This window comes from Lycorma delicatula, chromosome 9, assembly GCF_047948215.1.
Source record: "Lycorma delicatula isolate Av1 chromosome 9, ASM4794821v1, whole genome shotgun sequence".
Lineage (NCBI taxonomy): Eukaryota > Metazoa > Arthropoda > Insecta > Hemiptera > Fulgoridae > Lycorma > Lycorma delicatula.
Genome location: NC_134463.1, coordinates 10,065,298 through 10,081,092, shown reverse-complemented (window position 1 = coordinate 10,081,092; position 15,795 = coordinate 10,065,298). Strand labels below are relative to the sequence as shown.

General features: G+C 28.4%; 1 pseudogene; it reads right to left on the bottom strand.

The window, feature by feature from the left end:
* Window positions 1-2,891: 2,891 nt before the first annotated feature.
* LOC142330401 (UDP-glycosyltransferase UGT5-like) lies at window positions 2,892-12,944 on the bottom strand (annotated as a pseudogene).
* Window positions 12,945-15,795: the final 2,851 nt, after the last annotated feature.

Genomic DNA, 15,795 nt, shown 5'->3' with positions numbered 1-15,795 from the left:
GAAGTCCCTTATGCAGCAGAAACACTCATCCACCTGAACAAACAATCAGACAAACAGACAGAAAGATTCCAGAAAATTGGAACAACCTGCATCAATAAAAATACCATAAAGACAGGCAGTGATGGATTGTGCCCAACAAAGTTGTGTACAAAAAGTTAGAAACCATCACTGATATCACCCATAAGAGGAAACTAGAATTCTTTGGACATAAAACAAGGATGCAAGAATCAAGACTTCTGAAACAGTTTGTACAGTACAATCTCAACTAGAAAAACACTAAGGCAGGATGCAGATGGATCAGAGAAATGAGTATCTGAAGGAAATCGGCCTTACACCAGAAGACACTACAGAATATCTGTTATTTTATTTTTGTAACATAAAATTAAATAAGAAAATCAAGAACAAAATCACTCACTTTTCAACACTAACTTTTCAACTCAAACATTTTCAACACTAGAAAAGGACACTACAAAGATCGGCACGTATGATAAAGGTCTGGGAGAACCACAAGGCCCAAACTGTCCCATCAGAGATTTGGATAATAGACTGACTGAAGTAATCCTATGTGATCATGAAATGTAATAATAATAAACAAAACATACATAAAAATATAATTAAAATACAATATAAATATTTCTGTATTTGAAAAATAATTTATAGAATTAAAATACATAAAATAAAAATCACATTTTAAAAATATTGTGTTAATTCTTTTTATTGGTTTCTTTTTCCTTTACAAGTTTGAACAGTAATCTTTTTATCTAGTTAATTTTTTAAATATTGTTCATTATAGAAATTATAGTTATAGAAAATATATATATAAAAAATATCCTCAAAAAATGTCATGAAAGACCAATATAGTTTTGTTCATCTACAAAATATAATGTAATGCATAATCAAATTTGTTTTCTATAATGTATAAATAATGAAAACAATTTTCAAAAAATCAACCCCCACCTCTTAAAATTAAAATGTTTTTTTGTTTTTTGTTTCATCTTCCTATAGTAAATTTTGTCAAAAATTTTTTATAAGTTTATTTGAGGTACAAGGCAAAAACTGTTCAGAAATATCTGCAGACTAACTTAAAACTTTGGAATTTTGAATAACTTTACAAAGCATTTTCATCTTATTAAACCTCAATCTTCTACAACTATTATACGAAGCCAGAAATTAAAAATGTTGAAAACTACCTCTCCACTTTTTAATTTTGTCCATGATTTTTAAGATAAAGCCATCCTGGATCACAGAGATTACATTAAACTGAAATTTTTTTTACAAACATTCTGATATTTGCATTTATAGAGTTACTGCATAATTAGATCATTAATATTTTAAAACCTATTGATTTGAAATAAAAATCTCAAGTGAAAAACCAGGAAAGTTATCTTTTGCAATCTTTTAAAAAAGATAATTTTTCAAAAATACACGAAAATAATAATTTAAATAGAAATTTATGCAAACAAATGATGTACTGAGTATATTAGGTACTCACACAATTATCATTATGGTATATAAATTGACAATTTGAAATAAACGTAAATAAAGAACTTCCTGTATTACAAAAACAGTGGATACTGATATCATGACATTTGTAATATGGATACCAAATACTTTTAAATATTTTAACAGTTAGAGAAGCTTCAGAAATAAGAGAGAGGAAATAAAAAAGGAAGAATCTAGAAGGAACAACAAAGGGATTCTTTCCAGACGAGGACTTAGAGAAAAGCATAAAAAGCGCAGACAATGAAAATTATTATGTTTGAACGATCAAAAGGATGAGGTGGGTACCGGTTATAAAGCAATCATGAAAAGATGCTATGAACTGGAAGTAAATGCAGATCAAAACCTACTATAGATCCCAATATTTTAAACACCCATTTTTTGCACACGTAGGTAAAAGCTACACAGAAAAATTAAATGAAAATCTTAATAATCCAGCACCCTCCGCTAATCCATACCCTGTTATGGAAATAAATTTTCCAAACTCCTTTTTTCTATCTCCAATGAACTTAACAGAAATTTTAAACTTTATTAAATATCTTAAAAATAATTCTTCTCCTGTCATTGATGAGATAAGCAATAAATTTTTGAAAAATATTTCTGCTTACATTACTTTTGAAAGAAATCTCTTCATTTTAGTTTCTTTTAATTTTCTTAGTGTTAATTTTTCTTGAAAATAAACTCAGAATGACAATAATTGAAACATAATAAACTGACAATAAAGTCATCAAAATGATGAACACTAAGATAACAAAAATATTCATCATGTAGTACTGGTACAAAGTTATGTCTAATGCAGCCGGCTTCAGATGTGAAGCACCTGATATGTCTTAGTACATATTCCACCCACCAGACTGCAGTATCCGCAGCTGACATTGGTTTATCTTTAGTTATTAATGATAATCGCATCAAATTTTTCTTATAACTGAAATAAGAAAAAATTAGACTGCCTTAAACATATTTTGTTAAATGCAGTAACATTAATAAATATTAATAAAAAATAAATCTGTACACATTCAACCCATTTACAGTGTACTTGGGCATTTACAATGTCTAAGTGTTGATTAACATATACCTTGGTTTTGAATTAATATTTTACTAGTTTATATTGTGTGTTGAAAAGAAGTATACCCAATGAGTAGTAGGTGAAGGCAATTGTCCTCCTAAAAACAATTACTATAACACACCCCTTTTCTTAAAGTTTTAACTGGTATGTAAATGTTGACTAATATGTATTTTTCTGAATTAAATTATTTGTCTTTTTTTTAAATATTTTTAATAATTTTTTTAATTTTTAGGCAGAGGTCAGTAGGGGGTTAGTTTTTCCTACTGATCTATACAGCAACATTGTTTCCTATCTGGTGTCTATCAAACCTCCATTGTTGGGCATAAGGACAAACTGGGTGCAGCCATACTAATTAATTCCATCCAATAGCTAAATACAAACTATCTTATATAGTTCTCTCTGACTACCTTCTTCTCCCAATTAGATATGATTCGGATTTCAGAAAATATCTTGACTTACATCTAAAAGAGTTTAATAATTTTTGTATTCAACCTAAAAGAATATTGACTTCATATAATTCATATCCTGAAATTCAACCTTTAATCCAGCACCAGCATTCAATAAAGTTTTAGCATTGAAATCTTGGTCACCAAACAACGGTACACCAAGTATTGGTACACCATAATAAACTGCTTCTTGAAAATTCTGAAGACCAATCTGACATAAAAACCTTCATCTTTGGATGGGCTATAACAGTAGTAATTTAAAAGTTAGTAACATTTTTAAGTACATGTTTTAAATTATAGTTGTTCACCTGAGTTACATTTTATAAATTTTGACTTTAAAAAAGTACAATATTTTGTTCATGCCTGTTAAAATGTAGTCCTTTTTATATATTATAGAGTATCACTTATCTTATACTCGAAATTATGTTCGAGTATAACATAATTAATTATATAAATACAAACACAACTGTAATGTACTTTATGAATAAGCATAATTTAGATAAAACACCTGTTTCAATCACATTCTACCTGTATGTCTGCCAAATCATAAAAGCCTAAGTAATAATACTGTTATTAGCCTAGCAGATGCCAGGCTAATAACAGTCACTGAAGATGGTTGCAAAAACAACTGAGTTATGATTATATGTCTAAAATGTTTGTATTTAAAATATTTTTTCAGTATGTTACCTAATTAACTAAAAGTTAATCATAAATTTTAATTGATTATGACTTAACTTTTAGTTTAATAATGAAGTAATGCAGAAAGAGTTTATGTTTTAACAGACATCTTATTTTTTGTAAACTGTGCAATTGTGTGTATTTAATTGGCATATATAATTTCCAAATGAATATTATTTAAATTATCATACGAATCATTTTAATCTATTTAAAAATAAATTCTTTTTATTGACATCGATCTAGAATGTCTTTGTTGAAAAATGTGGTGCTGTGGAGGTAACACCAACTCACCTGCCTCTGTGATTGTAATGTATTAGCCTTTCATCTGGAAGCTACTGGATTTGAATCCCATTTAGGCTTGACATTTTTCCAGTGCTACAGTAATTCATATTTATAAAAAAAGCCATATTAATCGAACAACTAGCCTGTAATGGTAAGATTAAATATAGAATTAGAACAAGAACATATTACAAGTATAATTATGGTACATTAGCTGAGCAGGGCCGCTGGTACAATTGTAATGAACTCTTCAGCAACAAACAGATGGTTTTAGTAGAACGGCAGATTCAGATTCTTCATTATTATAATTCTTGAATAAATCCCACTGGACTGACTGGCTGACTGGGTTGTGAATGAGAGATGAAAGTAAATGATTGATGTTAAAATTAATAAAATACAAATTGATCTGAAATATCATCCAATTAATTTATTTAAGTTAAAGTAAAAGATTTACTTTTGCAGTAGCAAAAGATTTACTGATAACTTATCACGTATACTGAATCTTCTCATGTTACTCATGTACAGTGAACTTAAACGTAGTACATAAATATTTAGCAATTTATACCTTAAAAATTTTTATTTTATTTTACGTCAATTTTAATCACTATATATATATTTTTATATTCATGTAGTTGCATCATTATTATTTGATATAACTATAACATTCTCTATTATTCATAATTCATTTCCTTATGTTAATACATAAAACCTGAACAAGGTTTATCCATAGTTTTCCTTGATCCATTTCTGCAAAATCTAGAAAAGTTTCCTTTTACTATGCGTAGAATAACACATCATTCCTGTATGGTCTATAAAAAGCAAATAATTATTTATTTAGTGTTAACTAATGGCAATTTGAAATTTTGGTTTTAATTTACATAGTAAACAAATGGAGCTACGATTCAATTATAAGCTAAAACTACAAAAAATTGGTTGAACTAACTCTAGCTAAATCAGTGTTATCTGTGTTGTTGGAGACTCCTCTCATACATAATGCAATTGAAAATTACTGCATTATTCTGGTTATTGCCACAGATTACTATTAATACACAACAAGTACAGTGTAGAAATTAATTATTTCACATTATAGGAGTTATCAAATCTGTTTATTTGGTGACTGGAACGTTTTTTGTAATTTATTATGGATCATCTCAATAAAAAAAGCAGTATACTGATGATAGTCTTATTATGTAAGTCAGCAACACAAAACAATGTGAATAATTATTAACATAAATGGATATCCACTCTCATCGATTCCCTCCTACATAAAATAAATACAAATTAAAATAAGGATAATATAAAAAACACACTTTAACATAAACAATATACTGAATGAATGGAACAATTCAAAGCTAACTTACTTTTTGAGAAATTTCGAAACAAATATTAATACAAGAAAACTGTATGTAATATCACTAGATACGAAAGTGAGAAACAATATAATCACAAAGATAATTGCTTCAATTGAAGCAACATTTCATTTCATAAAACATATATATATTTATTTTGTTACATAAAACATGCATTTGCCTACGGTTGAGTATTAACACACATCATCCTACTTAAAATTGATTGTTGTGGTAACCATTTTCTTGTTATAACATTTTCGGGTCTTCCAGGCAAATCTGTCTCTGCTTCCTACTTCCATAGCACTGTTGTTTTTGGAAATTGTTTAAAGCTTTAATGAATGCTTCTCATTTCTCTTCAGGCACTGACTTACCCTTCATGTTGCTACCGAGACTAAAATATATAATACCATCTTCAGCATTATCCATCATTTCCTGAAGATTCAAAAAATATAAATGGGCTATGCAAGTATTTAATCATACTATAACATTATATTAACAATTTTAATTAGTGGTAATATTATTAAAAAGTTTAAATGCCTTTACAGGAAAAACTAAAAGATAAAAAGTGAGATTGTTATCATATAGCAATTCATATAGTTAACTTACGTGTGTTTAAACTTTCTTTTTAACTACAGTTATTTTAACCCTCTACTACTAATGGCATAGCTTCCCTTACCTGCCAAGTGATCACTTTTAAGCAGATGGCAAAGCATATTTAGTACGTATTTGTGTTTAAAATTTTGTTTACTAAAAGAATATTTTATCGGAATATTATAAAATCCACTACTAGGCCCATCTTCATTTCTAATAAATATAATATGCTGCCGCCATCAGTTATTAAAAAGCAATTTGATAGTATAGGCAGATAACAAAATATTGAAAGGTTCCAATACTTATGTAAATACATTAGAGATAAATATTTCAAATGTACAGCTGATCAACATCTCATTCAGTGTAACTGAATAATAAATGAAAATTTTATAAGCTTAAAATGTAACTGTAACTCACAAGAAAATTTCACTGCCACTATTCAGTAGTGGGCAATTAATCTGAACATAAGGAATTTTTCATTCATTTCTATGTTGTGGCTACACTGCTTGACCAAATCAAAAATATATTCATCTTTTAAGTTGTCTGTATAATGTGACGTTATTATTCTTAAGTTATTTAGCAATTTTCATGTTATAAATAGTATTTTGTGAAAGTTTATTCCATTTTGACTAGTTTCGGCGTGATGTCTGTATGAATGTACATATATACATACATATGTACATTCATAACTCAAAAACAATTAGCCGTAGGATGTTGAAATTTTGGATTTAAGGCTGTCGTAACACCAAAAGTGTCCAATAAAAAGCCCTAAATCTAAAAAAATTGGATTTTGAACTTTTTCTTAACTGCAATAATAAGCCCTCATTGCGGCTTTCAATGATATATCATAAGTGGTACTTATTTTTATTGGTTCCAGAGTTTAACCCAATAAAATTTTAATTAATGAAATATTTGAATCTTATAAGGGAAAGGCATATCAGTGAGAATCTGACTTCATTTACTTTTTAAAAATTTTTTTTTTAATTTAAATATATTGATTTATTAATAATTATTAATCTGTGATTTGTAAAAAAAAATTATATTAAATAATAATTCAATAACAAAAAAAAATGTAATAAAAAATCTAAATATATAACAAATATATGTAATTTAATAGGCGTACAAGGAAATCATGTAGTGTCCATATCAGATGTTTTATTACAAAATCATATCTTCATATTCCTGTGTGTCTTGAATACGTAATAATGAACATATCTACAAAATTGTTTGTAAATTATATCCCTTTCCGAGCATTCCAGTATAACACAACACACAGTTTCTGAGATGGTGTTGGATTAGAGACAGTGAATGAGCTATTAGAGCACATCTGTATGTGACAACTGTTAAACACAGACATGTTGCAGCTTGATGGAAAGCTCATCAGTCAGCTAAAAAGCAGCTTTTAACATCAGCAATATACAAAAAAGGGTTCTTGAGGATCAAAGTACATGTTACCTGGACCAAAAAATTCTAGAAAAATATTATTTTCTGGTGAATCTCATTTTTATGTTCCAGGGCAAAGGGTTCTGTATGTTAGAAATGCATTAGATGAAAATACATCACTGGTTCATATACAACAACCTGTTAAACATCTGCAGAAAGTAATATTTTGGGGTTGTTTCTCGTCTGATGACCCTTGTTTATTTCTTCCAGTAGATGGTATGTAGAAAAGTGATGGATATATCAAGATTCTGAAGGAAAGGGTTGTCACAACTTTAAAAAAATTCCACTAGACAATAGAATGTTCCAGAAAGATTTTGTGCCATGCCATACTGTCAAAAAAATGGAAAAATTCTTTGAAGAACAAAATATTAAAGTACTCCTGTGTCCAGGCAACTGCCCAGACTGAAACCAAATTGAAAATCTTTAGACAATAGTCAAAAAATTACTCAAAAAATAATTGTTCCACTATATTGACTTCATTAAAGCAATAATAAAAGTATGGTTTCATGATGAAAGCATACTGTGAATGGTACAATTGTAGACAAAAAAATGAATAGTACAATTGTTGAAGCAATGACAAATCATGTATATGAAGTGATTAAGAGTAAAGGATATTAATTACTAGATATTCACAAATTGACCAGATATGATTTTTAACTTAAATAAAATTACTTTTTATTAAATAATATCGGTTTTCAGACTATTTTCACGTTACTGTAAGTAGGGGCAACAATTTAAGAAACCTCTCTCTTTTTCTGTTTAGCCTCCAGAACCACTGTAAGGTAATACAGTTAATTTAAGAAACCTGTAAATAATATATTAAAAAATCTAAAACTATTTACTACAGCTTCATTGTTTATTTATGAAACAAGAATTGATTATAAGTAGAGTTTTTAGAGGAAATTTAAACACTCATAATTATTTTAAGAGAAATTTAATAAAAAGGAATATGAAAAGTTCACAGAATTAGATTATTTGAATGTAACCAAATTTTCAAAGGGAATTTTGTAGTTTTTTAATGTTACTGGTAGTATGTAATACCAAGAGGACTCAGGTGTAATCTCAAATACTACGTTCAGTAACTTGATGCCAGACATGGCATTTCTTGGGTAAAGTGGGTTCATCTCTTTTACAAATACTAAGTACCTTATGAACAGAAGATTGAGAAAGTGAGAATAAAATGAAAACAATCATAACAATGATAAAGAAGCGATTAACAGAATGAAACAGTTATATCTAAAAGAAATGTTACGTTTGGAGTGTTCTGTATGGTTGTAAATCAAAGACACTAAGAAAAAAGAGAAGAAAGGCTGGGATCATTTGAAATAAGGACATCCAGGATATTGTGGAAGGTTAAATGGACAGAAAAGTAAAAAAATGAAGTGGATAGTTAATGAGAATAGAAGCTAAGAAAGATCAACTTAGTACAAGACCTACAACCTAAATGGACGGAATATACCACTGAGGTGAAATATTGATTAAAACAATGCTAGAAAAATCAGTAGAAAGGTGAAAAAATTAGAGGCCAGAAAAGAATAAAAATTTTAGATGATCTGAAAGGAAATGAGTACTATGAGGATCAAAATGTTTAATTGGGAATAGAGGAGGAGGAATGTTCATGGTGAATTGGATCTGCTTCTAGGCTGAAACTTAGATGTTGAATAACATGGTGCTAGTACCAATAGGTATTGTTAACTAATTTAATATTTATTTTACTTGTATTTAAAATCTTATAATATCTTCTAGTAGTATATATATATATATAAAATCTCCCTATATTTTTTCAGAAGGTTATAGTAACAATTATTGTATAAATATTAATTCAAACCTTTGGTAAAGGTGGTGGTGGAATTTTTATGTGCATCGGTCCAACATAAACTGTATTAGGATGCAGTGGTTTAGGATAACTTGTAGATAAGTCGCAACTAACAATCAGTAGACTTTTATTTGATTCTAGATCCCATAAATTTCTATTAACATTTCCAAAATACTGTCTCATTATTTTTTCTTGTGTTGGTCGCATATACATATTTATTATATATAAATTCTGATATAATGCAATCCATAAGTTTATGAAACGTTCCCACAGTGACATACAATCAGAGTATAACCCCAATGTTACAGGCATATAAGAAGGTATTACAAGATTACCATATTCAATACCAATATTTAACAATGAAGGAAATGTTATGATGCCGACAACTGGTGGATTTCCAATCATATCATAAAATCCTAAAAAGCTATTAATAATAGATGGTTCAACTATCATTAAATCATAATTTGTTCCATTAACTTCCCTGTTAATAAAAGAAGTAAAACACATTATTATTAATTTCTTCAGGTAAATTGCTAAGATTAATCATATAAATCAATGATTCCCAAACTGTGTGCCATGGTGCCCCGACGAACCATATCCTCTTCACAGGAGTGCCATGAAATACTATAAAAACTTCATAATTAATTGAACCAAGACATATATAATTATTCATTTAATTTTAATAACGTAAAAAAATAATGAAGATACATGACTTTCATTTATTTTTATTTCTTACTTACGAGTAGTCATAATTTTACTTAGGGTAAGGCACCGTGGAAAAGTTTTAATTGAAAAAGGGTGCCATGACTTGGAAAAGTTTGGGAACCAATGAATTAAATAACAAAACAAAAAAGAATCTTTTTTCTACAAAGTTACATTATTTAAAAATTTAATAATGCAGAGGATGCATCTGATAATGTAGGACTGAACAAAACATTTAAAATTTTGAAGAAAATTGGACTGAAATATGGAAAGGGAAGGCTTATAATGAAGAAAATGATTTACTATGAAAAGGAAACCTATTTATATACACAAATAGAAAGTTAATAATACTTCTACCAATACCAATATCAATAAAATTCACTCAAGCAAAGAAAGAAATAATATTCAGATAATCACTGTTATTGAAATCTGATATTCTAAGAGGCAGATACCCACTATGAACATGAAAATCAAAAAGGATATTAAAAGGTAAACAAATTATGTACGTATAGAATTGCTAGTTGCTCGACAACAACTGAGCTGAAGAGAAATAGCATGACATAAATTTATGGCTGGAAAGAATTTGGTTTTTGATGGAATTGTGAAGGGTAAAAAATTAAAGGTACAGCAGAGTATATGAAACAGATAATAGATAATACAAGACATAAAAATGTTGAAGTTAAAAGACTGGCACTGAATAAAAAACTTTTAAACTGCATCAACCAATTAATATATTCTTAAATTTTCTGAAAAAAAAAAAATTTCAGAAATAGTAAAAAGGTAAATACTGCCCTGAACCTATTGTTTAATATATATGTAGAAGGGATTAATTTTGGAGGAAGAAAAACAAACCAAACAACTTTTGTAGATGACGCGGTAATTTTGTGTGATGAATCACAGAATATTTAACAGATGATTTTAGTGCTGAGCATTATGATAAAATAAAATAAAAAAATTAAAATAAGAAAAGAAAAGTAATGGGGAAAAGAGACAATATGCCAAAAAAATGTTCATATGAAAGAAAGTAGGAATTAATGAGTAAAAAAAACATAATTATAGAGCGTATTAAAGAAGACTGCAGAACTAAAAAGAGATAGAAGAACAAAGACATCAAAAGAAGCATTTAATAGAAAAAAAGAAGATACAGTATATAAAATGGATTGGATCACCTTTGCACCTTCTTTTAATGAGGAAAAATTACAGATAATCGAAAAGAAAATGAGATTTTTGAGGAACTCAAAAGTTCACTAAGTCATTGAGAAAAGGCAGGTAACCCTATAGGGACATTTAAAATGCTGGATTTTGGAGTTCTAATTTTTCTGATCCTTAATGAGAAACTCTTAATTATTCATTACCACAAATACAGTGAAATAGAGTTACTATTTTTTACTATTTTTAAGTATTAACTTATACTGAGTATTGAGAAGTTGAAAGTTCTTGGAGCATACTTTCAGATGCTGACATAATAAAGAAAATGACTGTTAATATATTTAAAAAACTCATATACCTGATCAAATTTTGTATTTGCAAAGAATTAAGGATTTTATAAGCCGAATACTCAAACATGGCTGGTAAACCATTTAGGAAATTAAAAAATCTTTGTCTTTTCTGGGTTGTGAATCCAGTTTTCTTCTCAAATTATTCTTAATCTTCTTGAAACAAACGATATAAAAAATTAATAACTATCTCTGTAATTTTTTATCGGTACCTTAAAAAAAAAAAAAAACAAGATTTAAAAATATTAAGAAACAATCATTTTCACGCTGTCAGATTACATGGAAATTGCTCTTTGATGAAGAAAATTAGTTTTAAATTTTTTTTAAACAAACAATTTTTTTTATGCAAACTCTTCAACAGTGAATTATTGGTGATAGTGTTGGTTAATAATCAATAGAAACACCATTCATGAAGGTGCTGCATAATTAGCTCTAATAAGATCTTCCAACTAAACGAATATCTTAGCGGTATGAAAATAGATCATTAATAATAATTATTAATATTTTTAAACTTATTTTCAAGTTATGTTAAACATAAAAATAATTATAAATATCTTAAAAAGTTTTTCTGAATCTATAACTGCAGTATTATCTTTAAGAATACTAAATCTAGATTTTTTATTGTTCCAGTATTTCAAAATTATCTCCTAAATTTTTAATCACTATTACAACTCAGTTGTAACTTTTACATTAATGTTCACAGTTGCTTTGTAAAAGTAAAATTCACACCCACATTTTTCAATTATCTGCAATAGAATAAATTTCTAGGATTACTTTTGGCATTTCTGTATTTTGGTTCAACAGATTGCAAATGTTGATAAATAAAGTCTCTTTTTTGATTAATTCACATAAATTATAGAACTTGAAAATACATTCTTTCATCTTGATTTACTCAAGATTTAATTAAGATTAATTTACTCAAGATTTATCTCAACATTTAATCACTTAATTTTGTCCCCTGCAGGATTTTACAACTAGAACATTATACAAATGAAGGGTTTTTAGGAAAACAACCCATGTCAAAAAAACTTGATTGTTGACAAAGCAAAAATAACTTCCCAAAATAAACTTTATCGCATAAATTGTTAAACTGTTTTGCTTGTTGAAATTAACTATTTTTTTGCTATTTTTCTGCTACAGTGCAATAATAAAAACGTTACTAACATTTTTGAAATTTCAGTTTTATGTTTTGACAAAGGCTGTTTCTGCTCATAAAAATGGTACTTATTAAAAAAAAACAAATGTTTTGTCCATTATTTTTTTTTTATTTATGCTCTGAGTTTAAATTTAATTAATTACTAGGAAACTAAAATTCAGTGCACTAGATCTATATTAAATAAATTTTATCTAATTAATAAATTTCATTAATATATAGAAAAATAAATCAAAATGAAAAAATAACATGAAAACAAAAGAAAACATTACTTCAGAGTTAAAAAAGGCAGCTGTTAATAAAATATTCAAGTACAATGTCTACATATTAATACTTAATATAGTAATAGTTTTTGAAAAATTTGCTTACACATCTTCACATCCATCAATGTTATCATCGTTATCTACTTTACACTCAAACGTCATTATCTATTAAATTTGTTGCATCGCAAAATGTTTTATAGAATTGCTTACTGCTAGGTTTTGTTAGGCACAAACTTAATTGTTTAAAATCAATACATTTTGCTTTATTTAATAGAACCAAAGAAGTGTACAACGGTGAAAGATCTAATCCTAATGCAAGCTATTTGCCGCTTCTCACAGTGCATTTTATTCATGGGCATGAGTAAGTGTCTCGAATAAAAACATGACTGTCAGAGTGAACCTTCAACATTCTTGCTGATCATAAACAGAGTTGTGAGCATGCTGCTTTTAAAAAATATGATGCCAATGCACTTTGAATATTATAAAAATCATTTCGTGTCATCTTTGTCAAAATGAAAGGTTTTGGATTTTGCCATGCTTTCAAAATCAAAGAATCCCAGTCATCTCGGTCTTCAGCAGCATTCACTTTCTTCTGCTTCTTAATGTGAGCAAAATCTTGGTCATTTCGAAGGAAAGAATGACCTCTAACAGAAAAATATGAACTATTTCTGTAGTATATAGGCGCAGTATATGCACAATACTATACAAAAAAGAATCATTGTACTGTTCTTATTTTGTCAGTTAAATCCATCACTGAAAAGGATCAGTTTGCTTTTTGAAGCACCAAATGTATTAAAATGCTTCAGTAACATTTACAGAGCATTATTTGAGCCTTTTTCTCCTGTTACTTTACTGTATGTAAACATAGTTGCCTTTTCATTTGATAGGTCATGGACACAAAAACATAATGCCATAGTTGGCATGCATAAAATACAACACATGTTTTAATGTGTGGAAGAGGCAAGTTCTGTATAAAGTCAAATGAAACACTTCACAATCACCTGCTTGTGCAAGCACATTGTACTTGCATTTTAATTGAAAAAACTTTTCAATTCATGTAAGTGCAGCATATGATCAGTTTCATTTTGTTTTTATATGTCTGGGCTTTCTTTACAAGCAATTTTAGTTTATACTTATACTACCAAATACTACAGGTATCTGAATGAGGAATTCCAAATTTGATATTAAAATCATTTTTGAAAATAGAATACTACGTTAAATAAGGTAAATTAATCTGATACTCTTGCAAAAATAGTTTGTGCATAACATTTACATTTAAAGATTCCAGCAAAGCTTTCTCTTAGGATTTTCTCTCAGGGAATAATGTGATTATCTGGCTCTGAATGTCCTAATATGTCAACGAATTAGGTCCAGCAGAGGTTTTGGTGTCTTACTTGGTCTATTAGTATGCTTTCCTTCACAGTCCTTGGGAGAAATACTTTTCTTCATTATAAATTCCTTAATTCTACGTATTCTTCCTCTTCCAATACCATGTATGCTTAAAGTTCAATTAGAAAATTGTTATTACTTATGTCTAACAGAACCATAACTAGACCTCCATTATAATGGGTGTTGATAAAAAGGTCTACTCTTAAAGTAAGCTTATGTTATCCCAGAGCAAGCAATTCCTAATAGCAATGAGTATATAATTATATTACGTATATAATGGCAATAAGTATATTTTTATTGTCTATATCCAATGCAAGAAGTAACTACACCTAAACCTAACCTCAAAAATTATTAAATCTATATATATATATGTAATTTTACATCAGACAGAAGAAATTTCAGGGCTGTTATCAAAATAATGTTATTAAAACACTAAACTAAACTAACTTACTTGCAATCTTCTTTAACCTCCCTTCCATTAACCTCCAATTAACCAATTAACCTCCCTTCCATTTGTATGTTGTGTAAGGCTTACCAGAGACTTTTAGTGTTTTCTGAAGCTCTCTATTAGGGGAGGGGTGGAACACCTAAGCAGCCTACCCCTACTGGACAAGGCTGTGCCAACGCGGGTCTTCCCCAAGGCACAGGCGACGGGTCTCATTTTCTGGAGCTGGCTCCACAGTCAGGTCCTCCCAAAGAGTGACGCTGAACATTATACAGGGAACACTTGGCCCCTGTCGGACAATCCCCTCAAAGATGTCCCGCAAGCCCAAAGTTGAAACAACTAATTTTTACTAAAAGAAATTAAAATTCAGTATTTAGATTATAAAGAACTATATTTAGTATGAAGCAGAGTGGATTTATTTTCAAAAAAGTATAGAAGAATAAAATGAAGCCCAAGAAAAGTGATTAACTCAATTTGAAATCCATACACTTGATGCAACTTATACTCACTCATACACTCTCTAGGGAGAGTGTGCAATTTATACTCATGCTCATTCATGAAATTTTAAAATTGACATTCTGTGTTAGGATAATTGTTATCATTTTAATCATAAAGAAATAACCTGTAACATATTTTCCTTCAGTAACACAATTTGAAAAACTTTCGTTCATTGACACAATTTGGAAAAACTTATTACTTATACATTATTACTTAATTATTACTTATTACATTAACATTATTACTTATAAAAAAAAATAACATTAAGAAAAGTTAATAAAAAAGGGTTTGGTAATCAAATATTTAAACTTCTTAAATATTTCTTTCTGTTTGGAGAGTAAAAATATAAAGTGAATGTGCATCCAGGAAGAAAACAAATTTCTCATACAAACAGGCGCCCTTTAACATTATAGTATGCAATTCTTTTACATAAGTAATTTAGTAAAACAATGTCAGCCAACTTATAATGTGTTTAACAAATATAATGAGTAAACCAGGTTAAAATGCTATTCCTTTAGTTCAACCTTTACAGGCCTTAATATGTTTTAATTCATAATATTAAAAATTGACTGCAGACAATAAATGCAATTAAACCAAACCCAAATTAAACAAATATCTGCATTTTGAAAGCTACTTTAATAAAAATATTACAAAGATCAATTTAATGCAAATAAATTCATA